The sequence below is a fragment of the Larus michahellis genome, chromosome 1 (assembly GCF_964199755.1).
Source record: "Larus michahellis chromosome 1, bLarMic1.1, whole genome shotgun sequence".
In the NCBI taxonomy this organism is placed as follows: Eukaryota; Metazoa; Chordata; class Aves; order Charadriiformes; family Laridae; genus Larus; species Larus michahellis.
In genome coordinates this window covers 97,086,500-97,112,888 of record NC_133896.1, presented here as the reverse complement: position 1 = coordinate 97,112,888, position 26,389 = coordinate 97,086,500, and the positions used below count along the sequence as shown (strand labels likewise).

Below are 26,389 nucleotides of genomic sequence, written 5' to 3'. Positions count from 1 at the left end.
ACTCCACAGTACAAATTTCATCTGGATCATGTGAGGGCATGAGATCACATTTCTGCCAGGCCTTATATGTATTAATGTTAGCAGTGGGGAACAAAACATATCAGATAAGGCACGGAGCTTTCTGGTAAAAGTCAACACATCAAAATATATTTTAAAAACCGCATCAGAAGAATGAATTTATAATGGATCCGTGCTTCGCGTTTTGAGGTGACAGAGTTCTCGATCTGGTAGAAAGTTCCCAAAGCTCAATTTACTACATTGTCAAAATATAGCCTGAGGGAACAATCTGACTTACAGCATCTTTATGACTGGTGATGAAAGAACCTCGCTTGGCTTTTAGATCCCAAGTTTGGCTCAAGATAGTGCAGTAGAGAACAGAACATCTTTTATTTTATGCTGTGAGTTCACAGCGTTCCTCTTCAGCACAGAATTAGGTTTTACTGTATAGAATTCTCACACCGAGCTCGTTGATGGGTTAGAATTCACACCTTCAGATTTTGGGGATATACTTCACACCCTTCATTGTTACTGCTACTAAAGATACGTATTACAGTGTCCTCATGTCATTGTAGCATCTGTAACGGAAATCTTTAGAAAATTCGGGGAAAAATTGTGTCTTTTACCAGGCCACAGCATGTCTTACTCAGCCTTGGAAAGACTTCAGAGTGCAGTAACCACATTAATTGGACATTATATGGACAGCCAAGTATAGCTTAGTTACTGTGCAGCTTTTACTGTTCCTTGTCTTCTTGCTTCAAAACACATTTCATGTTTTAACCAGTCATATATACATATGAAAGCATTGCACAACACTGGACAATGCTACAGATCCACAGGAAATAATTGTTTCACAAACATGAAGCAATCTGCACAAATATAAATAGCGTGGCCCAAATCTGTTCTAAATTATGCTTATGCAAATCCATGGAAGTCAACTAGTACCACTAAAAGAACAGAACAGATAAGAGCATGTAAAAATATAAAATAGGGCTGTACTGTACAGCTATCCACAGGCCAAAGCCTGCCGGCCTGCCATCATGTACATTTCCCAGCATAGATTTACAGGAAATAAGAAAAATACGAGTATCTGGCATTTCTGGTTTTGTCGTGCACTGGAGGACACATGTCCAAGAATACATGGACTTAAATGTGTCAGCATCCTACATCACTCTTATTTCAAGAATGTTACTAATTTTTGCGGATGGAGTCCAAGATTTTAATGCCATATTAGCACACAGTGGCTGTTTCTCTAATGCACATGTCACAGGGAGCATATATGTAGCAGTCCAAAGACAGCATTTTAACTTGATTTCAAGTGATTTTCCGAATTGTAATACTCTCATAAAAGATGAAGTATTGATGCTACCAGCAGGATATTTCACAACTTTTGTCTTCACGCTTTCATCCATCCACCTCAATTCTGACCTCCAGGATACCAGGCTATTGCAGATCTGGACTCTCCACACACAGCTGTTTCAACAAATCGCATTTTGCTCTATAATGCACAGCGTGTGATTTCAGGATTGGTATTTTCAATGCTGAAGCAAGTTACATGAGTGATATATGCTACTCTAGGCAAAAAGCAAGACTAAGATCAGCAAATTCTTTGCTCTGCTCTGCTAACTTTACCTAAATTTCAATCCAAATCTTCTCAAATGAATTAGCTCTTTACCAAACTCACAGGTACAGACAGATACCGTGGGTATCAGCCATGCACTCGCTCCAACTGGATACAGTGAGAAATGTATTGCCAAGGGCTTTTCGGCTGTGAATCAACAGGTGGTTTGGCACCGAGATTTCTACCTGTTTGTGGTTTTCATCTTTGGTTTCAAGACAGAAAATGAGATGATACCTTTCAATGCTGTATCTCAAGCAGGCTGTACGGAGAGCAAGGTTTCATTCCAACCAAATCTCTCTCTCTCTTGCGAAGTTGAGGAAAACTGCCAACCACTGCTGCTCTTGCCATCAACACGCGACGTAGATGTTAGGAAAAGGCAAAGTAAGGGGAGAGGAGACAAAGGAAAAGAAAAAGAAAAATTTAAGTTTTATATAAACAACAAACTGTATATAATGACTACATCTGAGGACAACAAAATAAAAAGTACTGGCTTTAGTATAAGGAAACAAACAAACAAACAAAACCTTGGAACAGCTTAATCTAAGAGGTTTTTTTAGTTTATTGGATACAGATAGTTTTTGTTTAAATTTAGTTCCAAGAAATACAATACTTTAAAAACATATGATAAACTTAAAGGGATAACACTGAAGAAACAAACCTATCATAGCATCAAAACAAACTACACCCTTACTCAGAGAGCAGCCTAAGCCCCTTCAACAAACACCCTGCAAAGCAGCAAAAGCACTTACAACATATGTTCTTGCCTGCAAATAGCCCAGGGTGCAAGAGATGGGGTTTGGTTTTTGGTTTTTAAAGCCTTCTGCATGGGCCTAACTCTGCCTTTGTTGAAGGTGGCGTTAACACACATCGAATGCAGTGGGAACCAAATGTGGATAACTGCATACTTTGAAAAATCACACCCAATATGTTCAACTGATGCCATCATTCTCTGAGGACAAGTGTAGGCTATGGAATACTACAAAATAATAGAGAGCAGTAGTCTAAAGTAAGCTTTTCAGAACCAAGGAAGCATATTTCAATATTTTTCCACAGATAATTGGGAATGTGCATCTTCAAAATAGTAGTCAAGAGTAGGTATAGACTGTCTAGAGATCCTTACTGTGATAGAAGTCTTAATGCCTTTTCATAAAATAAGAGTTCTTCAAAGCAACGCTCAGCAACCATTAAGAGAACAGCCAGCGAAACTACGCTTTTCGGATTAAAGTAAGAAAATGAAAGTCAGTGCCTCTCCACAGACGCAGATGTAATGAGAATGACTTCAATACATCTGCTAGTAATCAAAATGGGTCCACACTCACCAGTGCATAGAAAAGTGGAATCCTAATGATCGGCGAGAAACTTTGTTTTGCCCCAATAACTGTAAAACCATTTCAGGAAGTTGTAGGTACTAATTTACCTACAGAAGGCGCAAACTGCATGATTAGATTGCATTAAATCACATACACTAATAAAGACTGAGCTGAAGAGAAAATGGAACTACGTTATGGCAGATATAATCACTTGGGGGGGGAGGGAAGGCCCCAAAATGCCCTATTCCTGAATTGGAATAAAAAAAAAGAGCCCAGTGGGTCTTTTTTCCCCATGAGAAGGTGTTGCCACAAAAATTCACCTTTTAGATAATGAAAATGGAAATTTTCTGTCAACTAGCTAGAAAAAGGGAGGGGGGAGGGGGAGGGGGGGAGTAAAGAGCCTTCCAGAACCAGCAGTTGGGAAATACTTGTTTTGACTTTTCTTGGGTAAACAGAAAAATTTTTATTTCAAGAAAAAGAGTTGCCACTGAAAAATCATTCCAATGGAAAATGTCTGGCCATGGCTACAAAGGGTAGGACCACTGACCTCATCCAGGGAAAGGTGAATGCCAAGGTCAGTGGGCTGGGTCTGCCACAGCCCTCTTGCACAATCGTGGGCAAAGCGCTTCCATTCTCCGCAATGCTATTTCTCCTCCAGCCTTTCTGCCTGCACAGACCGTCCACCCTTCAAGGGCAGGAACCGTCTCTCACTGTATGTTGTATGCAGCCTACTGTAACACGCGTGCTTAATGACGTTCAGCGCTGCAGTAACAACAGTGTTTTTCCCTCCTACAGCAGCTAGTTCCCAATACTGAGAGGAAGAGAAAAACACAACCTATGGCTGCAACACACTGCTAATCAAACACTATTGTATACCATGGGGATGTGGAGGGGGATGCCTTTTCATCGTAGAACTAATCAGAGTTTATACACACAAAATCAGACAACTCTATAGTCCAGTCTTGTGATCCGTGTTCCAAGCTGCCAGAAATAAGGCAGGAAAGAAGGGGGGGGGGCATCTCCTGTGTTCATAATGAAAGAAGAGAGATGACTGGACCAGGAGCTGATGAGGTTACAAGGCAACAGCAGTGCCATGAGTTGTTTGGGCTTAAAGCCAGATGTCTTGTATTTCCTTTGATTGTTTCTAAATAATTAATGGTATTAATTTAATCATGTGACTCCCCCCCCTTCCCCCCCACCCCCCCGCCCTTTTTAGTATTTGGCTCTGTGTACTAACGCTAAATATAAAGGAGAAAAATGGGACTGTCTATAACATCCTGAATATTGATGCTGTGTGTTTGGACTGCAACAACAGCTGATACTTGTATCCATAAGACTATACATCTACAGCACTCACACAGGGTTTGCATGAAGTAGATCAAGTAGTAGCCTTCATACTCCATCCATAAACCAGCTCAACTATGGCATATGGACTCTGCACGTTTGAAGTAGTGAAATAGAGGGTACAGCTCTCTCTCCGCCCACACTAAGATGAACCTGCCACTACTACTTCACGTAACATTTTCTGGCAAGCTCCCAGTTTTCAGTCATGCTGCTTTGCTTGAAAGAAACACTCAGAGGAGACTCTGCTCGTCTTGCTGTTCGAACAAACAAAATAATCACGCATCTTGAGCTAATGGCCCAAAGCTTAATGAAGATCATAGAAAAGAGGCTACCCATGATGTGAGCATTCCCTTCTGACTTAGCCACATAAGCCACTGCTGTTGGCAAAAGGAAATGGATTATGAGGATAATAAGTAACCCTGAGCTCTGGTCTAGACAAACCCTTGCTTGGTACAGTAGCAGTCAGCGCACAAAGAAAACAGCAACGACCAGAGGTAAAAATTTCACTTCTCCACAATTTTCTACACCAGGGTACCGGTGGCAACAGGAGGAGGACCTGGCGCTGCAGGTCTCACAGGCACCAAGTAACCTCATGGGAATATTCCGAGCATTCGGGTTGAGCACTAGGACTGCTGAAATGTAACAGCACAAATTCTGAACAAATGAAGACTAACAAAGGCAGCTCCTTACTCCCTACATGCATATGTACTCAGTAAAAATGTTTGCCCATGCTCCTACATACTACAGCATACTCTCAGCTCCCCTAGTCAAGTCTCCAGTCCCACCCATCTTATCTACCCTTTTTCCCTACCACATTTCCACTTATCTTGAATCCTGTGGCACCTCAGTTAGTATTAAGTGGGGTAGCTGGGAGGTAATGGAAGGGAGAAAGAAATCTGACGGCTTGGAGAAGACCCTCACTTTGTCCAGCAATGCCCGAGACTTCAGGAGGTAAGGACAAAGCGAAACGAGGCCTTCACAGATGTCTGAAGGAATTTCCAAAAACGCGCACAAAGTTAACCTCATCAAAGAGTACCTGTGGGGAGTCAGAGACAGCGTGGTCAAGTCTCATTTCTTACATTTTATCCATAGCTCCCTATTTGGTTGTCATTCTGCAGCTAGATTATCGGATCAAGACTGGCATTAGTGCTTTCTACAGTTACGATTCTTCAGTCAAGGGAAGTGAACGCTGAAGAGGTCTCCACTAGAAAGCCTGGGGGCTTTTCAGGGACTTAACAATCAAGGGCTAGCATCTTTCTACAGGCATCTTTCTCCACCACTAACCCACCGAGTCAGTTGGGTTCATAAGCAGAAGTCCGTTTCATTACAGAAAGATCATATGGGACGTACACCCGAGCCTTTCTACTGGGACTGGGGCAGAGCCAAAACCAGCATCGGTGCCGCACACTGCAGAGAATGTCACCTGGAGCCAAATCACAGGCTGCGGCACTGCAGAGCGAGTGGCAGAGTGCTCTGGGTATGAGAGCTCAGGCTATGGGGCTCTTCTGCAAGAAACGAGCAGAACGAATACCACACTGACCATGCTGGGAAGAAAATATCTCACCCTGTCCTATAATTGCTTCTCTAACAAGGTTATAAGGTTGAATAACATCATGGGTTTATTTCTCATAGACATATGTAAATGGAGAAAGCACTAAAAAATATCAGTTAAAACAAGAAGAGGAAGAGTAACATACACACAAAGTTAAAGTGACTCCTCCAGTTCCTACCAGCTATCTACAAAGAGTGGCAACACCTACACAAGCAAGAAGCACCTCAGGAATATCTGATGCCAGAGTAACCCCCTTTGGAAGTCGTTCACAGAAAATGGGCACTGTGGTTTTGAACTGGAATGAGAGGAAACTGCTTCAAGTTAGGAACGATCACACAGAAATGACTAAATTGTTTGTAAGGTAGAAACGCTGGAAATAGACAACAATACAGCTGAAGAGCGTTTGAGTCGCAGCACTTCATGAACAGCCCCTGTACTTATCTGCTTGTTTTTCAGGATTTTGGGGGGGGAGGTGGTAGAGTAAGAAGACGGCATTTTTCCTGTGGCGACAAGGATCTCTGAAAGTGTCTACGTGTCAGACTTTGCTGAGAATGTCTCTTTTGTTCCTTCTTCTGCTTTATTTCCCTTTAATGATAGCTTTGCAGTGAATCCCATTTGTGAGTTGCTCAAATAAATGCAAATTTTATCTTGTAAGCAATACCCTCCAAAATACTACTATAACTGAAAATAAAAATGTGAAGAGCTAAAAGGCACTGGGTCTTCCCCAGTGCCCGCATCTCCCCAGTGCGCTGGACTGCTTGCTATTATTATATATGGAGTACCAGGCAGGGTACTTGGTATTATAAATATGTACTGTATTGAAATATATAGCCCAAGTCCCCAGGGCCCAACATTCTAATTAGAATTACAGTTGTGCAAATAACTGATTTATTTGGCTAGCTGACCAAACTGAGAAAATGGAAAGGAAAAAAAAAAAACCACACAGAAAACACCTAGCTGTTTAACAAAATGGTCTAGTTTTTTGCTTGTGTTCGATACATTTGAATTAAAATTGACTTTGTTTCAAAAACAAAACAAAAAAAAAACCCAAACCACAAACAGACACCTAGCTTAGAAATATCAAAACAAAACCTTTTGGCTTTCCAAAACATTTATTTTACATTTTTTTTCTCAGTTTATTTTTTTCCATAGTTTTGGCTAACCTGTATTTGAGGCAAGCAGATTTCAGCAAACAAAACATTTAACTCAACAGTTTTACCCAGGTCTAAATCTAAGGGCTGAACTGTGAGTTAACCGGCTCCCGACTTAATGAAAGAAGAGCAGGGAGGCAGGGGATCTGCATTCTCTTCTTGGTTCAGCCCCTGTCTTTGTGTCCAAGGTGAGTTATTATTTCGTTTCTTTATGGTTGTCTCCCTGTCCACACTTTGTCTCCGCCGTCTCTGAGCTCGTCGGGGTTAGATGCACCTCCTACAGCATGTCTGTACAGTGCCTAACACAATAGATTGCTCGTCTCAACTGGGGCCTATATGATTTACTATAATATAAATAACTGCTCAACTGCAGTCAAATCTCTTTTTAATGCCAATAGTTTCACTTGCATATATTTAGCAGCCCATCATGGGAACATCAGCTTCTTTTTTAATTAATTACTTATTAATAGAGGTAAAATATGAACGGACGACGAGTCTAGATTTTTCCTGCTTCATCAATTTCAGCGCTCAAAGAAAGCATCTCGTTTACAGCTACCAGGAACCAACAGGGACACGTACTGAATGAAGCCTGAAACCCAAGATCCCCTCGGCACTTTTGTACCCCCATTATTTGGGGACAAATCCTCTCATCCCTCCAGGGAAGGAAAGGTAGCTGGATTGAAAGAGCTGCTTAGTGGAAAGCCTCACGGGCAACCTCCAAATTCTCTGTGCAGGGCTTTAGGTACGCAATTGTCACCGGTAGGAATGGGAAATGCAAGTTCAACGTCTGCACAGAGGTGGAGACAGCCCGCGAGGCTGAAGGGAAGAGGTCTGCCTGCCTCTGGTCTGAAGACACCTAGCATCTCGCAAGGCCAACTTGCTTAATCAAAAGACAACTTTAGAGCTCCTTAGAAAATAAACACCACAGAAATAGAATCGAATGCAACGTTCCAAACTCCTCAACTTCGACGCGCAGCGCTCGGAGCTGGGGGCGGGGAGGTTTCTCAGAGCACACACGGCTGTCGCTGACAAAAAAGTCAGTCACGTTTTTAAAACACTGGGGACAGAGTTGCAAATGTGCCCCATTATGCCTTGAGATGTGCTCCCTGGGTACAAAAGGTGCGTGGGTTACGGAAAGCTCATGTGTTACTTTGCCGAGACTGTAAAAGGCAGCGCAAAGTACAGACCGAGAAAGTGCAACTCTAGAGCACACAGGGAGATTATTCCCACTGCACGGGCCCGATCCCGGGTGCCCCAGCCGCCCTGGTGGCCCACCGCAGCTTTAACCCCACGCTACTTTTCTCCATCCTGGGGGCTGCTGGCGTCTAAGTGACACGGCTGAGGTTTCATAGCCCCCAAGGCGGCACCTCGCCCCCAGCCTCCTGCGAGGGGGCTGCCAGAGGAGGACAGGGCAGGCCGGGCACTGCTGAGGCGACCACGCTCTGGCCAAGGGCAGCATTTGCAGTCGGCCATTCCCCTCCGCACACGAGTGCCCCCACCCCATGTGAAATGAACAGTTATTGTAATTAAAAGTAAAGCCTCCTCCCTGTCGATTGTCTGTACTTATTGGCCATTGCTGCCATCTAGCCAGACGCATCTCCAGTATTCACAGAAGCCTTGAGCCTGTTTATTTTCCCTTTGCTGCTTGGCCTGTAGCAGGGATAAATGCATCCCTTGTTACTCACTGCCTCTGCGGAGACATTTGTAAACTTTCACAGGGTTCTCCTTTTTATCCAACAGGTGATAAAACACTGTATAACTGCAGGTGCTCTGGGGACACAAACAGGAAAATGGAGATCAGATGCAGCTGTAGTTGGAGTAAGGGAAAAATCAAGATAAAGGCAGCAGATCAGAGAGTGCTAAAAAGAGCACAGAAATGATTGAGAAAGGGTAGTTAGCTATTTTTGTTGTGTCTTACTCTTGCAAGGTAGTTCTAGCAGAATAATTTTGTCTCTTTTGTTATCATGCCAAATTTTTGCAGGCGTTACCAGGAGAGGGTTGGAAGTTTATTGAAAAAAAAAAAAAGTTTCTGGACGTTATTGGAAAAGGATTAAGAAGTTGTTGACTCAAGCTAGCACTGAAGAATGTGCTGGAGGTCCCAGCTTAGGGGCTGTTTTACTGGACTTATGAAGTAGGAATCATAAGGAAGTGGTTTCAGAGAGCTTCTGAGTTCAGATTTATTCTTTTAAGAGTTTATTCCCAAAATTCAGCTAGGAAGATGTTCCTAATGGAGGGCTCACTCTGCACCCATCCCTTTATCTCCTTTTTGTATACATGACAGGAAAATAGGGTGAAAAAAAGAATATTCTAAGGAGATTTAGAAATGGAAGCATTTAGACGCAGTTTTCTGCCTACAGTTCAGCTCTAAAAAGCCAATCCAAACTTCCAGACACTGTGGCCATTCACTTCTCTAGACAACCTGGTTTCAGAGCCATAGATCCAGCAACAAAACAAGCAAGAGGTGAAGCACGACGGGTAAAGAGAGAATAAACATGACTGCGTGATAAAAGACACTGATTGCTCTCTGGCCATAACATTTCAACCAAATAGAAGGGGACACACACACACACACAATACAGCAAAAAATGTCAGTGAATCGAAATTTCTTTTACTGTACTTCCTATTCCACCAGGGGAAAGAAGAAAAAATTGTATTTTGCTTCCCTGATTTTTTTTTTTTTCCACTGAAAAGGGAGGTTTCACGGGTAATCTAGACTAATATTCAGCTGTGAATCCAATTTATGCAGTGGGATAGGATTAAAAAAAGGAACAGAAGGTCTGGATTTTGAACCTGCTCTAACAGTTCTGATTTGAATACAACCCAAGTCTTGAAATGGCTTGTTTTCCACTTCTGGTTTGGAGCTGGTTGAAATATTGCCACAGTAGCACTTCCTGTGAAATTTTTGTCCAAGATTCTCATTATTTGGAACTAAACTCTAAAGATTTTGGCACCATGAAATCCAAACAAAACTCTGTTCCTGACTCAACTGGCCCAGGAGTCAACCCAAGCTTAATCTGGTTCTGGGTCCAAATCCAGCTTCAGCCCATTTCCATTGTTATATAGATTATGCCATAATACCACCTCTAGCCTCAGGATTTATGATGCCTCCTCGCAGGATGCATATTTGTGTGTAAATACATAAATCACATCAGATAAACAAAGAAGACATGCCAGAAAACAGGAGGGGAGGGAAGAGGAGAGATACCTACCAAGCAGTTTGTCTCTAAAGTGTTGCCAGTTGTGAAAGGACTTGACGTGCTAATATCCGCTCATTCAGACTCTTACAGACATGCTAAGAGCGTGACGGCTGGCAGGCAGTGCATTTAAGTGCTGTTACTGAGGCCCCCAAATATTGACAGAGTGCCAGACTCTGAGAAACTATTGATGTATGCAGCCGGCCGCTGCTCCAGACACCTCTCAGACAGAGTCTTTAAATGTCACAGATTAATGAATTTTCATGAAACGGAGAAGGAGAGAAAGAATTAAAAAAAAAAAAAATATCCCACAGCACCAACATGAAAGCATCTTTTATCCCTACACAAAATTCTGCCCTCAAGCCTCAAGATTCCTAACAGATTATAACAGATCCTAAGTCGGCAGGAGATACGGGGTGGAGGAGGTTAGACCCTCTAGATCATGCAGAGCATCCTCAAACAAAGCCAATACATGAGAAGTTCATTTTCACAAAAAGACAATGAGAGTCAAGGGCGACTCAGATCTCAGTTTCTTTTTAACCAAACCCACAAGTTACAAAGCTTAAGGGGTAAAATTGCTTAAATGATTTTTCTCTGAGGTACAAACGGGGCCAAACTGCAAAGTTCAGCTGTTGACTTTGAACGACCCCAACTTTAGAGCCATTCAGATGGACAGCTGTACTTGGACCCTCTCCTAGTATTTGATGTTGTGCTTGATCTTATCCAAGAAATTGCCAAAGTTATGATATAACATTTTTATGCCATCAGATAAACCAAGTATGCTGATTATTTCTCTTTTTTCATTTATATCAGTGAACTCAAATATGTATGAAAGAACTTCAAATATCATTAAAATGTAATAATGCAAAATGCAGTTGGAGCGTAAATGACAAATCTATGCATAAGACATCACTTAAAGAGGAAGGAAGTGAAGGGATGATGTAGATGATGTATGCAGAGGTAAAAATGGGCCATTTATACCCAACTGTGTTAAAAATACGGTTTCAGCGAGCCCGTCTGCACACAGCCACTTGGAAGCGGGGCTCCACGAGCCATTTGCTCCATTGTTCCCAGACGCGCAAGCACTCATTCCTGCAAGGCTCAACCGCCCCCACTGCCACTGGGCTGTCCCGCAGGATTTCTCTTCCATGCAATGACACCGAGCAGGGTGAGCATCAGTGCGCCCAGCTCCTGGCCGGTTGCCTCCTTCCCCCTCAAAAGCACAGCCGTTGGACAACGCTGACAGAGCAAGGGAAGCTGCCGCCACCACAACAGCCTGGCCTGCCGCAGGAGAACCCGGAGAAGCTGAGAACATCCTGACAAGAAAAGGGAGTGCTGTACGAAAAGCCAAGAAGCAAGATCCAGTCTGTGGCACAGTAAGACTCTGTGGTTCACGTTTTCACTGCAGGAAAGTCAATGTTTTTCACTAAAAACTGTTCCCCTAAGTTCTCTCTGTCTCTGGCCACATGAGGCTTTGCTGACCACAGCAGCTATAAAATCTCACTGTAAGAACGGAGACTAGCATGAGCTGTGTTCAAGAGGCGCTTGTTTCCACATCATCTTGTCAGTCAGGTTATTTGTGACTACCTTTGCCAAAGCAAAAAAAAAATATTTTTTTTCAAAAACCAAAGCTACCTTTCTGACTGCAAAGCCAAGTGGAAACAAGTGTAAGGAGTCTGACAGTAACCTCCAGCTCCTGATGACACAGAAGTCTTTGGTTTTCGAAAGCCAACACACTTCTGTCAGTTGGCACACGTGGCAATCAACTGTATCATGGACTAGGACAGTCAGCCATTTGTGCTATCCACTCTTGTCACCATCCAAATCATGTCTTCCCTACTACCATACATCCCACGACCAGCAGAGTTGCAGGAGGGTCTCCAACACTGTTATCCATTAGCTGTAGCTGTACAAATGATCTGGATGAAGTAGCAAGTAGCCATCCTCTGCCGACAGCCAGAGAGAAGACAGAGCACGTGTGCGTGTAAGAGTGACACAAATGACTGATTAAGTACATGAGAAGGCAAAATGTCAAAGCTTTTCTATTCCGAGAACAATCTCTACACAAACAAAGAAAAAAAAATCAATATAGATTTTCACACAGGGAACTATTTTACACATCATTGCAAACTTACTTTAGAACACTCAGTACTTTTTCTTTTGGACTTTTAAAGAGCCTGTCTAACGTTACTGCCCCTTCTGGCCTGCTAGTTCTCCTGACACATCCCTTTTCCTGTCTCCTTTCTTCCCCTCTCTCTCTTTTTAAAAAATAGTCACTCAGGAGCTATCACAAAACACTGACCCGGCGATTCATTCAGACCAGTAGCACATCTTCAGCAAAGGCCAGCACTGGTTGAACTGAAGGAAGATGTAAAAAACCTCAGTATTCCCCTTTTACAAAAGCCTTCTCCTATACCTCCGTAGAGATGGGCTTCAGTCTAAAGACTGAAGTGGAGCGCCGGGTGGGATGCTCCCTGAAGCACATGGAGAAACCCATGCGTCCAAGCCACGAAGTTGCCCCTCACAAGGGCCGATTAACCGGACTCTCTGCAATAACGACACAATCATGCCCCTTTGGGTCACTTCATGTCCTGACCACACGCTCGTCGCAGAGCCTGCCTGACACCTCCCTCCCCAGGAATGTGGCATGTAACCCTGGGTAATGCAAACACCGTCTCCTCCAAGGCCACCTCACACGGCAGCCAGTAACAAAGATTTCTTGGAAGATTTGTCTCTTTTCTGGGGAAATAGAAAAAGAAAGCTAAAATTTCTGAAATGTAGCATAAATCTAAGTGAACGTGTTGGGAAGGGAGAAAGCTAGGCTATTTTCTAACTCACTGCAATGCTTTTTTTTTTTTTTTTCCCAATGAGCCTTTGTCATTTTAAGTAAATGAAGGGACTAAGTTAGAAACACAACAAAGTCTTATGACTTGTCCAAAGTTACGCAATAGCCTCCTCTCCCTGTCTTCTTTTGCAAATACTAGAACAGCTAAGTCTTGTCCCCGTTCTCTTTGCATGCTGATGTTACAACAGCCATTTCAGTTCCATAAATTCTGCACCACCTCCAAGACTGGGATAACAGAGGGGCAAAAATTTGGAAGAACTGGAAGTATTAATGGTTACATAAAATTTATCATAGAATTGAATAGAATAAAAGAGAACAGAACAGAATATACACACAAAATAGCATTTTCAAGGGAGTGAATGGGAACAAAGGTGTTAAAGAAATAAAATGATTTAGGTCTGAAAGGGACCTTGGAACTTCCTGAGTTCAACCTCCTTCACCTGGTTTAGGATAGTATCAAAGGCCACCTCCTTTGTCTCATCTAGTCTCTTTGATTGTCACCGTATGCTTTCCATCAATTAATTAATTTTTTGTAGTAATTTCTGATTACTCCTGTCTACCTTCCCTCTTTTTCTTTCCTTTCCTCTGCGTGCATGTGTGTGCGTACATCGCAGATCACAACTGCCTCGCACAACCCCCTGATTGTTAGAAGTCCCACCTCTTCTGCTGACTTACTGCACTCTTAATCAAAAGGGCAGGAGGAAGCCGCCAGGATTCATTCTTCCCCCTCTCTCCTTCTCTCTCCCTCTCTTTTTTCAAATGGCACAAATGTCAAACTTTCTAAAAGGATGTTTGGCATAGCTGAGTTCAGTCATGTAATGTACAAAGTCGGTATGATCAAAAGGTTGCAGGGCTGCCCACTGCTAAAGAGGAGGGAAAAAAAAAAGGAAACGGGGATCTCTTCTGAAGTGTGAAAAACGCGTGAGCCAACTGTTGCCACTGGAAACACCATGTCTATTAGCAGCAGCGGTGGATCTGAAACACGAAAACCGAGGTCCAGATTCCAGCTTCTCCGAAATTCGGGGCTGTTCTGATCCCATTTTCCACCCATGAAGAAACAGGGATAGACACAGCTACGGAACTGAAGAATTTTATTCTCTGTGCATCGCATTGTTATATGGAAAATGACTGCATCTACGTGGAAATAATAGCAGTTGGTTTTGTAGTCAAAGTTGCTGAAACTAATCAGACAGAACACAGGTTCACACATCAAAAATACATAGTCTCTCTGGTGTTTTTATACTGCTACCCCTCACCATAGTATTTTCGGTCTTATTCTACCCACTGCCAAAAAGATGGACAAATTATTCCCCCCTTTCATATAACTAAGATTGTTACGATTTTATGTGGCAACTGGTTTGCAATTGTAGGGCACTTCACGATTGATATACTGCACGCTCACATATTCCTCTACACTTCTGATGCCACGCCATCCTATTTGCTCCACTTTGCCGAGTCCTTGTGAAAATATTCGCACCTTCTTACCCAATGCCAACATTAGAGAACACCCCAGCTATGCCACCGGCTCCTGCAAAATGCCTGCGCTCACAGTGGCCTGGAAACTGGTGGGCAGAGTACTCAGCCAGAAGAATCTCTCCATGAGCTGAGACAAACTTTCCCTGCCAGAAGATAACCCCAAAAATGTAGACAGAAAAGCTCATCGTCAATATCCATTTAATAGAAAAATCTTAATTATAGATAGCTTTCAGTCCCAGAACAGTAGACGGGAACTTGAGATTAATTCCCCCTATGACAAAGTATGTGAACAATAACCAGAATTTGTAATCAATACCCAGAGGAAAGAGCATCCAAATTGTAACAGGGATTTGGGATTCATTCCCAGAGGGCGTAATATATGATTTGGAACAGGTAGACTGGGATTAATTTTTGATTATGAAATATTTGAACAGCAATTTTCAACTTTTAATGAACAGAGGATGTGGACACCACAATTAATATAATTTCTAAGTCTCTCCATCATATTTCAAGACACAGATGACAGATCACAAACAGCTGCTCGGGTCGTACACAAGTTAATGTGGGAGTGCCATCTAAAGGAAAGTGCACTAGGACGGGACTCTGGAGAAAGGCAGGCAAAGACCAGAGTTGCACTTTCCCCATTTCTAATAAAACTTGCTTATTACAAATTCTGCATTAGAAGTAATTATTCTGTGTTTGCTGACTTCACACGGGTAATTGTAAGTCAGAAAACATCGGTATGGGAACATGGCTTTTCTCTTACACAGGGAAAAGATATAAAGGTGTTCAAAGGAGAAATAATTCTCACTCTGAAGGAAAATTTCAAAATAGGAGTGCGCAAGGCAAAATATACAGAACGTCACCATGTCCTGAGGGGAGGATACAACCCAAGTTTCCAAAGTTCCTTAGAATATAATAAAACAGCTAATTATTTGCCTAGAATAAAGATAGCAAGTGAGCTGTGAATCTTATCTTTTTCTGTTAGTTTCTACAAAATAATTTTCTTTATGTTCTCCTCACAGGCCAATGAGTAATTTTAATGATTATGAGCTGCATCTGTAGCCATGTAAGACGAGGCAAATTCCCTCTATCTGCATATTTTGCCATTTATGAGGTAATGTAACAAAGCGATGTTTCAGGATGCAGGATGATCATTGCAGGGGTCACAAAACCTGGCCTCCATGTCCAGCGTTTAGTACGCAGTATCCAGAAGGAAAACGTCTTGCCCTGAAACAACTGATGGTAGTTGTTTCAGAAGCAGGACTAAAGACAAGATGAACCAAAACCCTGTTTCAGCTCAACACACATTTTATTCCTAATTTATCTTTTCGACCTTGTAAAATATTTTAAAAGATCCTCTGAATCTCTGAAACTGAAGATTTACCTCCTCCATTTTAGGCCTGCTGTGTAAAAGTTTTGGGTCTTTCACTGAAAAGAAACAAGCCAGCTGGGCTTCCCTGTGGGGCCATCCCTCTCCCCTTAAGCCCTCAGACCCACATCAACCCAAAGATCACTTCCCAAGCCTCCAAAATTATATATAAGTATGCTGTCTCCGCCAGACCCTATTAATCATAAAATTCTCGTTTCATTTCAGTATTAAACTCATCTTGTTCAAATCTCTAATTTTCCACACTGACAGAGGAGTTCTCTATACATCATTCAGCTCTATTTCCCAGATACGTTCGGAATTACAAAATTCATTCAAGCCCATCTGATCTCTTCTCACTAAACCTTCTGCCTTCCACTGACTGACAGAGAAGAATTAGCCTTCCTCCTGTCAAGTATACGTCTTTTCCCCACAAAAGTACACGAAAACACATCCAAATACAGCCAATGACTCAGCTTGCCCTTGTACTTGTGTCTTTGCTCTACAGAGCAGTCAATTTTATGGAGCAGCAAGTCCCATTGATATAATATCAGACAGACTACTAATATTTCTAAAGTAAAAACATCTGTAGCATTCCCTGCACGGCAGGGTACCACACACTGAAAGCAGCACTATGGATGAAGTGGTACCATTGGCACCCCTCATTCTAGCGGAGGCAGGAAGTCTCACAAGGAAGCCATGCTATGGAGCGACACCGCCGAGCCTAATACATCACAGGTCATTTTAAGTCATTAAAAAGTAAAAATTGCCAACCACAATTATCCTCAGTGATCCTATCTAATATTAAACCCAGATGCAGATCTCAGGGTTGGGAAGAAAGAGCGCGTCAAGATATTCTCTCTTCTTTCCCTGCTGCAGCAGTGTCATCCATCTCATTTCTAACCCAGCGCCACAGCTTCTCTCCTGTTGTACAAAGACACCGCAGCTCTATGCCAGCAACACAAACGATGGTACTGCTGTAGCAAAAAGGAGAGGGGACCAAAAGAGCACTCAAGCCCCTCTTTGCGTTTTTTTGGATGAGCAGGTATTCAGCAGAAACGACGTTGCCTCCCCCGAAAAGGTACGTGCTGCAAGAAGTTTGGTGCTCCACAGCTGTGGAGCAGCCCCTTTCCTCACCTAGGGCCAGGTATCCATTGCTCTAAGAGGCTCCGGCTCCCAAGCAGCAAGCTTCATCTCCACAACGTGACTCGAGGACCTGCAGAGCCCTTCACTCCCACATCCACATCCAGGCTACGCCAGCTCTTCTGGCAAGTTAATCAAAGCAGCTATGGCAGGGGCCTCGGAGTCAGACAGACTCCATCAGGGCATGCTGTTAGATTAGTCACCTCACCAATTTCTGCCTCAGTATCCCCAAGTGTGAATTAGTTTTTGGCACCTACAAGTTAAGAGGTCGGTAGCTTTAGAAGCACTGTGTCTTAGACAGATCAATACTTCATTTTAAAGAACACTCTCTATTCTACTATACTTTTTCTGATTTGAAAGAAAACAGACTCTGTTGCAGTATTTTTTTTGACTAAAAACCTGTAGCAGAAATTAAGTTACAGTCTTTTACAACCAGAATCTGGAAGGGTGTCCCATTGTAATATTTTCAAAGAGAAGTTGTGCATGCAGTATGTATGTGCATATGGTGTTTATGAATTGTTTTTTAACTTTAGATATTTTATTCATTTTTCCACATGGTACAAGTAGAACACACATCTTTGTTGGACAGACACCAACACAGTAACATAGCTTTAGATTTCAGGCACTCAAGACTGAGTGGGACAAAAGGCTACCCTATCTTCATGCCAGGACATCACGTCCTGAAATTAGGACGCATGCCATCAGGCAGTCAATATCTCCCTGAAGATACTCAGCCCTCGATACATTCAGTTATACTAAATGAAGGAAACTGTAACCACTTCCAGTTATTCCATACAGAGATAAGGACCATGAGAACTCTGCGTCTTGGCATACAACATCCTATTTTGATTTCACTCTGTTGCGGGATCTGCTGTTATCCACAGTTTGTGGACTTCGATTTTTTTTCTCACTTGCAGTATGCACACAGCCAGCATAGTAACTTCAGTCATAACAAGGTTCAGAAGTCCATAAAGCAGAGGGAAATGGGTAAGGAACGGCACAAAAAGACCCAGCTAGAGCCTTTTAGGACAGAAGCAGAACGAGCAGAAATGCTACTGATACCTGCAGCCCTAGCCCCCAGAGTCAGCAACACAGAGTTCAAAATTCACTTCTCCCATTTCTGCTGTATGCCTGCGTGTAAGCTGCTCTCACAGATTCATGGAGAATATCGAAAGCATATTCTCCAGGATAACTGCCTATCCAGACTCCGAAGTGTAGTTTATTGCTCAAAGTCAGATGAAATGCAAGCGTGAACAGCTTACCTTCAGACCAGAAAAGTCTGCCCTGCTACTGCAGTCTGCCATGTCTAATAACTATATAAACCTTGCTTATTTAATTTCAAAGCTGCTGTTTCATTTAAGCTGCACCACGGTCTCAGGAATCACAGGATGGTGGCATTTAAGAAGGAGATGCAATGATTTAATTGATTTTCCAGGAAAAAGCTAGGTCCAAAAGCAAAATAAAGTTTCCTTTATAAAGAATGGAAATACTAATAATATAACTGAGTGCTTTTTATAATTTAACATGGTGAACCATCATTCTGTTAAATGAAATGTATGAAGGGACAAGCTGGTTCAGAGAAAATAAATAAATATAAATCCTGTTCCCACTGGTAATTTAACACCTATCTTACACACCAAGGTCTCGGAAACACTGAGTACAAAAAATACTTTTTTCCCCGCTATCTGGAAAAAAATGAGGATAAGGGAAACAAAGATTAACATTTATGTGAACTTGAGATGCTTTGGTTTTCAGATAGCCAAATTAAAATGCCTAGGCTGGGTATCTACGGCGCACAAAACTAATGGTTCTTGTCCATTGTCCTACTGAAAGTCTCTTCCTGTGCCTGGTTTAAATTTGAGGTTTCTTGACAAGCTCTAATGAATCGTTAACCTCGCTTTCCTGATCAAAAGCAAATGCTCTCTGACTTCGCTCTTTTCTTGAAACAAGCCCATATAGATGAAATACACGAACCTCTGTCCGTGTGAGCGCTGCTCTGTGCATTACTCAAACGTTAAAATAAAAAAAGGGGGAATTTTTTTCACTCAGGTGTGTCAGGTCGTACCGCGGGGAAGTTCATCTCTGCTCTCCCAGGCACGGACCCGGGGCAGCGCGGAGCCCTCTCCCCCCCGGCTGTCTCCTCTCCCTCTCCCCCAGCAGCCGGGCAAGTCCTGGGGCTGCGGGGAGCCATTTCAGCCAGGCGCTGTATAAATAGCAGATGTGCTGTAGCCTCGCGGATCGCAGGTGGCACGGTGCATTTATCTTCACACGCGCCAGGGTGGATATCTACAGCTTACGAGTGGGAAAGGTCAGGCATGTCAGCTATGATGGCAACAAACAGCCTCACTAGTGAGCACGGGCACATTCACCTTTCGCTGCTCGCAGCTGGGCGACGCTTCCCGAGCCGGAGCGGAGCCGCAGCCCCGGAGCACTGGCTATCTTCGGGCATGGTCCCACCTTCATGGCCTGGGGCTCCTGCTCCTTCACCTCCCTGCCGGGAAGGCGCCACCGACGGCGAGGGTGGCGGATAACGCCGGTATTTTGGAACCGCTCTCTTCCGACACCGCTGAAGAGATTTATTATTTATAGGCAGAGGGATGAAAACATGAAGTACGTACGTGGGGGCCCGTGGGGGGAGGGCCGGTTACTGCCAGGCAGTAATTTCAGTCTGAAGTTCCTATGACTTAAATAGCCACTTGAGCTCTGCTCTTGCAGTTTACGATGTCAATAGAACCCCTAAATGAAATTACAGCCTTCTGATACGCAGCGGGGTAGCTTTTCTTCACCGTGTAATATACGCGGCCGGGAGAAATTGCACTATATGCGGAGTTTCACTAAAGCAGAGTTTATCATAAGAATGTTCCCATTAAAATATGATTAGGCTTCTTGTTTGCCGGATAACACATCTAATGAATCAGGGTGTGTGTGATAGCCATGTTTTGTGAACGCAGACATATACCCTGAGGTGAACTGGGCACTCCACCGCCTCAAAGCACCAGCTATTTCATTTCCACCGTAATTTGCACCTGCTTTGTTTTGCCAGCAGCGCAGACCCATGCTAGCTCTGGAACTCGCCTCGGTTCCAGGAACTTGAAGCATGCACAGAGGAAAAAACAAACAAGGCAGCAACGGGGGGATCTACGCGCTGTATTCACAGGCTCTTTTTTAAGCATGCCTGAGCCTGGCTAACTCTGATCAAGTTTTCCTTTCCTGTAGCCCTGTGAGGGCAGGAAAAACACTTTCCATTTTACAGGTGGGTAAGTGAGAGATAGAGGTAAAGATCACACAGTGGTGGATCTGGGATTCAGGTCTCCTAAAGCCCGTTTCGTTTCCCTCCGTTCTCGTTACGTTATTCATCCATACCCCTTCCCAGCCCAGGACAGGAAGAAGAATCTTCATTTTACTGTTCGTACACCTTGCTATTCCTTTATCCTTTAGCCGAGGACATGACTTCATTGTTCAAGTGTTCCATGTCACAACGCAACTCTGCAGTTGGTAATTAGCGATCTGTGGTCAGTGGCTGCTTTACCTCAGTAAGTTGCAGATCCGTTTTACTCTCACAAGATTCCCTGTCATGTGACTTAATTCAAAATCAAGTTTCACTTTCTTTTCAGATTTACAGGAAGGGAAATGAGTGCTGTGTCAATGTTGTGACCCTGGAAAGCAAGCTGCCGTTCAACTTCTGGAAAAGATAGGCTTGGAATATAAAATAAGAAAAAAAATGTAGAATACCTTAAAACGGGCAATATACTCAAAACAAGGCAGTTGCTTTTATGTACTTTTACTGCAAAAATTGTCTCTGGATATAGCTTAAGTTCTTGTTACTTCTGAAGTGTCCCAGTACCTACGAATCTGTGTACCTTTATCGTTACATCCTTTTCTATGCTTTGTTCTTGTCTGATGCAAGAACATTCACAGAACAACAAGCACATCACATCAAACAAAACTGTTGTGCAGAAAACAGTGGTTTTGATTCAGCTACACAAATACATATTTTCTTCCCCAAAAGTATAAAATGGTGGCTTGAACGTGAGCAAAAGACTACCATTTTCCCTTTGCCTGTCTCAGGCAAGAGATGACACCTTTCCCACTTTATCTATGGGTGAAAGAGGGAGGTTTAATTCGGCGGCGCATGCAAAGCACTTTGAGATTACCAGTTGGAAGGGTTGCTGTAACTAAGATGGCTACTCCCAGAAACAAACAGTGCCACCTATAAAAGAACGACCGCGTGCAGTCACCTCCATTTTTTAAAGCAACTATGGTAAACTACTACACAGTAGACAAAGAAGCTACTACTAATGAGACAATTTATCATCTTACCATCCCAGAGTGTTTAAACAGACGGTTAAAATATGATTTGAAATTGCAGATTTTCACCCTAATGATTTTAGACCATAGACAAACAATTATAACCTTGGACTACAGTCAGTAAGCAGCTTATACCATAGTAAGAAAGACAGCTGATTTTCTCCACATTGCTGTACATAAATACCAGCGAAGACAAGTTCCCTTGCTACCGTAGAGACTAGCCGAATAAATACATTAATTAAATAATTTAAACATCGAGAGGTTTAGAGCAACAGAGACTCTTAAAAAAGAGATTAAACATTGTTTTGCCTTCTTGGTGAAAGTTACCAGAGTGACAGCCCTTGACTTCAGTATATCCAGAGAACAAGTGTTACACAGGCAGAAGTTTGAAGTTTCAGACATTTAGCACTCTGCTTTGAGAACTTTCCATTTCAGAAGTACTTATGTCTTTCAGACTTACACTGCCTGGAGGGAGAAAGTAAATCAGAGATAAGCTTCAAAGATCAGACCCAAAAGTGTGTGTGGGCGTTCAGTATAGCCCATTTAGAGAAAAGAAAAAAACCCATTATGTTTCTATCTGTGATGTGAACTGCCTGAAAGTTTGGGATGTTCTGATCTGCCAGCTGCTTTGAGTACACTGCGGAAAGGTGGTGCAACAGCCAAGTCGGGATCTTAACATCAATTTAGTCAAAAGCCGGGACCATTCGGATTGGGGCTTTGATGTACGGGAAGGTTATTTCTATGTGTATGTAAGACTCTTTACTGAGGGGATCAGCCAACTTAATTGCGGGTTTTGTTAAGAGCTGGTGATTTCGTTTAGGTTCAGAGAGAGGTTCCACAGCACCAGGGAATGAAGAGAAAGAGCTAACCCCTCGCTGCTCAGTGCTGAAAAAGGTCTGAGGTCAACTTACGGTTTTGTATATGAAAAAAAGAGGAGTTCACGGTTCTTTATGGTTCTGACGCAAAACCAGATGAAACTCGGAGGCTTTGTCTATCTTCCACTTGAAGCTTTCAGGCTCAGTGAAACTTCAGGCCGAAACTGAAGCAGCGGGAGGGACTGAGAACCCCACACAGATCGCAACCAATGAAAATAGTTGAAAAAATTGCCAAGCAGTAAAACCACCAAATCCTGCACGACTTTACTTATTGGTTATAAGAAATAGCAAGTACTTTCATTTGGGTTGGATGTAATTTGATACCGAGCTCAGGTCTGAAGTCAACGTCAAAGCCTCCGATAACTCCAGTGACAGACCGTTCGGTGCCAGCCTTTACATACTGTCCTCATGGCTTTCACTGGGCATAAAACCAGGGAAAAGGTGACCAGACCCCTCTGTATGTCACAGGTGACATGCAGATGAAGCAGGATTTGGAAAGGAGCCGTCTCCCTGGGGGCCAGAGAGACAAGCTTGTTGATACACCTGCTGAATGAACCCAACTCAACAGCAAGACAAAGGTGAGAAGAATGCTTCCCAGTTACTATTCCACGTGAGATACATGGGTGCCATTAAACAATGGTTCTTTTGCCAGGGACACGTTTCAAAGAACAGGATAATACCTCAAAATGCAAATATTTTGACTGCTACCCTGCATTTCTTATATGCCTACTTTATTAAGAGCAGAAAATGTTAGTCAAGAAATGATTCATTTCTTCAAGTGAGATAATATGGGAGATGATGAAGGATGAATGGAACAGCCCACACGCTGCCCTGGCCTTCTTTAGCACTACAGCAGTAAAAGATTAACAGAAGCGATACGTTCCACGGGGCAGGAGAGGACAAAAGGAGACCCTGAGCAATCTAGGCCTGGAACTAGAGATGTACATCCTTCTCCTTGTTCTTTCACTGGCTTTCCCATGTGGCCGTGAGCACATCGCTGCAGCCTTCTACGCCCCGGCTTCCCTATCCAACAACTGGAAATAACTCTGCATAAGTACCTTGATGTTGGCCGGGACGCCCAATTCTTTAGCATCCAAGATTTTGTACATGAAGTTCTCCAAAGTACTTTTTTTTTTTTCCCTGATTGTCCATTCCCCATACAGAGAGAAACAGAACAGAAGGGGAACGAGGGAGTTAAAAAAAAAAAAATAAAAAAAATTAAAAATCCAACGCTTCCCTCCCCCTCAAATTTATAGGACCAGCAGCCTATAAACCAACTAGTTCTTCCTATTCCCAGAGGTGGCTTCCACAGAAGCATTTTCTTTTACTATGCATCCACTGTAGAGTTTCTTTTCTGCTTGGCTGGGCAATCAGGTATTCAGAGCATAATGTAAATGCTCAGAACACAGAGGCATGAAAACTTGCCAGACAGAAACTCCGAGCAAAGGATTAACATTTCCCCCCCCGCCGCCCCTTGCTTCCCCCCCCCAATCCCCATCCCTCTCTTGCTTCCCCCCTCTCCGTGCTTCCCCCCCCCTCCCCGGTCCCCCGCCGGCCGCGGCTGCCCAGCCTGACCCCCGCTGGTGGCTGCGGGGACGGGCGCAGCCCCCCTGCCCTCAGCTCGGCAGCCTCTGCTTCCAAGCTCCATATTCCTCTGTGCTTCTTGCTGATTTTGTTTTTATATTAAAAAAAAAAAAAAAAGGGCAAAAAAGGCAAAAAAAAAAAAAAGGGCAAAAACACAACAAAAAAAACCTTTATTTCCTGCTTCGCGGCGGCGGCCCCGAGAATAGAAGCCTTGACACATCAAATTCTGGGAGCTCACCACTCACCAGGGCTGTGGTTCCTGGTCCAAGCGGTGACGAAGGAGAATCACCTCACAGTCTCTGGAGAGTGGCAGGGCTTGGCTGCGAAGCGCGCCCTGCGCCGATGGGCTTTTTGAGTTCGCTCCGTTCCAGAGCGAGTGCCGAGGCAGAGAAATTAGGGAGGGGAGAGGTGGGAAGGAAAATCACTGGAGCCTCTTACGATCAAACTTCCACTAAGCAAGAGGAAATGTCTTATAAATAAACAACAGCAAGAGAAACAAAAAAATCCATCCCGTCCTGCCAGAGGAATGTACATTATTGTCTCTCGACGGAAAACTTTACACCACACCAGAAAGCAAGAAAGCAGCCATGTCTCCTGGAGCTACCCTCCCTTATGGAAGCGGGGGGGGGATGAGGGGGAGAAGAGGAGGAGGGCAACGCGAACTTAAAAAAATATATTGGGAAGTTCATGCGATTTCCCAGTAGACAAACAAAACTGTCCAAATTCAACAGATGTCACTATTCCAAGGTTTCACGCAGCGCTAAATTTCTTTAGATCTGATCATCGCTCCGCCATGAGGACACATTCAGGGAAGAAGTTCAAGGCAAGGGGAAGGAGGAGAAGCTCACAGTATATATATGTGTGTGTGTAGATCTGAATGTATACATGTGTATATTTATTTATGCATAATATGAAAATTTTGTGCATTTTTATGATGCATTTTAGTAAGAATTTTTTATATATGTATTTAGAAGCCTGAGATACATGAACTTCTGTCGTACCTCCCAATAATTTTTGTTATTTGTGGGATGGAGTTCCAGTGCCTTCATTCTCATCTCACAAGACCGCAACCGTAGTCTACTTAAAGCCAACATGTTATCGTACTGCAGCTCACAAGTGACACGAGTTCGGTGATTTCAGTACAGTCCCTAGCTTTGCAAAAAACTATTGCATGATTTGGCACAAGGCACGGCAAATAGCAGTCTCTTTATGAGGAACTACAGATGGCGATTGAAAGAGTAATTCAAATAATTTATCAAGCACATTTGGAGGCCTAGAATGGGGGATGGCCCGAGAAACCAGTATGCTACAAGTTGTTATTAAGGAGCTTATTAAACCTGCCTCGCATGTCCAGCATTAGAAGATCACAGACTGCTGATGAGAACCGAGGTGCTCAGCAATGCTGTGTTTTGGGTCATGAGTAGGAAAGCAGAGTGCAGCAGGTGAGGGCCTACTTCAGAGGAGAAGTGGGGCAAAAGACTAAAAGATCATGAGATAACTGAAAACGTCCTGGCAGTCTCAATCTGCAGTTTGTTTCCAGGGGACTCTTCCATTTGAAACAGAGCCGCAATGCTGAATGCATATAGTGCCCACCCCAAAACTCAGCTTCCCAAATCTCAAAAAAATTGCCTAATCTGTCAAATTCCTGAGGACTACCGTATTCGCAAGACACAAATGAAAACATGTTTCTTAAAATAATTAGTTTTACATCTGTGTGTTCTTGCTGGCAAAGCAATGCTGTCATAGACTCTTGTTAGCGACAATCAGTCGACGATGCAGGTGGGTAAGGCAGAGACAAGCTGAAGATTGAAGTCTGGTTGAAAATAAAAGCCCAGAGCCCTTAATGCAAAATTTATAGTAAATCACAGCTCCTTCAGGCTCAGATCTTTTGGGGAAGCTACTGTTAAAGCATTTCTAGATCTACAATACCAAGGGGATCTTCATAAAATAAAAGAAGGAAGCATTTTCAAGAGAATTCTGAAGACAGAGGAGAAGTGACATCACCGATACAGCACCGGGGGAGCTGTGGGAAGGAGGGGAGTCTAATCGATTTCGCCAGACTAATTGGCAAATTGTGAATCTGACCATCTAGCTCACACGTGCTGATACCAAAGAGATCCCTAAGCCTGAAAGGACTTTGGGGAACAGAGAGAAGATGTTGGCTGATCTGACCTCGCTAAGAACTGCTTTGCTTAGTTACGAATCAGCTCATCATTCACCTCTCACTACCTGCATGTTTACTAGCATTGCCAGAAATACTTAAGAAAATTGAGACAAATTTGAACTCTCTCACGTGAAACCTTATTATTGAGAGGTGTCCAGAGAGCCAGGTGCTCAGAGAGCAGAGTGGCGTGCATAGGATAATGGAACGGAATTCGAAAAAAATAATTCCTGCCCATGCCGAGGAAAACTTTCAACATTTCGAAGTAGGCAACACAATTAGCAGGCTGACCAACTGACCTTAGCTTCCCAATTCCTTTACTGCCTTTAGGGTATTTATGTGGATGGAAGTGAAGGCAGTATATGGCCCTCTGTGTTTAATAAGTCATTTGCTGAACAGTCCAGAGATCAATAGCAGACATTAAATTAAGCATTCTGACATTCTTTTTATTTAGTATCA

General features: G+C 43.2%; 1 protein-coding gene across 23 annotated transcripts in view; it reads right to left on the bottom strand.

The window, feature by feature from the left end:
• The window catches only part of ZBTB20 (zinc finger and BTB domain containing 20), a 487,918-nt gene that overhangs the window by 162,836 nt on the left and 298,693 nt on the right, over positions 1 to 26,389 (bottom strand). For 21 of the 23 annotated variants that reach the window (XM_074594530.1, XM_074594379.1, XM_074594501.1 and 18 more), the window contains one exon: positions 1,853 to 1,953. The gene's annotated coding sequence lies outside the window, so the exon portion shown is untranslated. Of the gene's footprint in view, positions 1 to 1,852; positions 1,959 to 24,014; positions 24,223 to 26,389 lie in introns of those variants that run through there. The other 2 variants (XM_074594555.1, XM_074594510.1) reach the window with 2 other exon arrangements.